Raw genomic sequence first — 1,406 nt, forward strand, 5'->3', positions numbered from 1 at the left:
CATCTCCTGATGGAGAACCTACCACCGTCGGGATTTCGTCACCAAACGATCCTAGTCGGAGTCGGCCACGTCAGCGGTCGGTGGGAACCCCCGGGGTATCAGTCGAGCATAGTAGCCGCCGGCCCTCAGCCAGACTAGCGGGAGCTCATCTGCCGCGAGACTCTTCTACCGCTACGTCGCTTCGCCGGTCGGTACGACTGAATTCCCGCCGAACGTAGGTGGTCACAGTTTTCGCGTAGGCGTGACAGAAATGGACTTGAATTTTGAGAAGCGATCGTCAATCACTCGCTCGTGATGCTACTCGGCATTGGGGTATGCAAAGCAATCAATTGAGAGCATAGTCGTGATATAGAGAACCTCCAGTGAGATAGGAGTTTGGAGCCAGTAATGGTTCTAAACAAATGAAACACTGATCAATATAAATTCCACCGAGCCTTAGGCGACCGTTCCACCTTGTAACTGGCAGGTAGAATTTCACCCGATGTCAGGCACACACATGAAGCATATACGATGAGTGGAGGATGATCGTTATGGCGGACCCACATAGTGTATCTGGGTTCCCCTGAACGCGAGGAAGCTACCTTTCTTTAGCTTCCTCGCGCCACGTCTTGTATCTAGAGTCAACTATAGTTGTTCTTAATATTGATTATTCATCTCGAGACATTATCCATCTCTATGTATACGTGAGACCCTCACACAGCTTCTAGGAGCCACGTAGTCCCCGGGAAACCCAACATAACTTCTGGAATCTAGTACCCCCACCTCGGGGAATCAAAGCCGCGTTCCTGTTGACGACTCGGTTAATTCCTGGAGGCGTAAGTGCGGCTCCTGGGGCTATAGCTCGGCCTCCTAGGAGTGATCGAATGACGCAGAATTGTGCGCAGGTCTGGTGAAGGTGTCTTGTGAGAGCTTTCTGCGATCTCGGAAGGCAGTATAGTGACTCTAGGACCCTAAAGTAAGCCCCCAGGGGCTTCACAGAGGCCTCCAGGAGCAAGAGAGTTCCCAGGGCCAAGACAGTGTGTTCCTAGCACAGATAGAACCGCCGACAGGAACGTGACCGATTCTGGATAGTGACAATGGATAGTCCTACAAGCTACGTACGATTTGCTGTGGCTATGGTATTTCCTGAGTCTCCGTTTTGGTCGGCGGCCCGCAGATGTGTCCGATGTCTTCGGAGTAAACCAGCTCCTGGAATCACCCTGGGCTCCCAGAGTCTGCTATCTTTTTAATAAGGACGTTAGGTGCTCTTTGATTGGTCGGTCGCTGTATATACCCTACTAGTGCACTTCGTGGAAGAGCGTTTGACCCGGACGTGACGTTGTGGGTGAAGAAATACATAAATACATGCTTCCCGTCCAACCATTTCCATATCTTCTCTCCGTGATATCCTCCCACATATTCTCCCA

This window comes from Penicillium arizonense (genome assembly GCF_001773325.1).
Source record: "Penicillium arizonense strain CBS 141311 chromosome Unknown PENARI_contig215, whole genome shotgun sequence".
NCBI classification, from domain to species: domain Eukaryota; kingdom Fungi; phylum Ascomycota; class Eurotiomycetes; order Eurotiales; family Aspergillaceae; genus Penicillium; species Penicillium arizonense.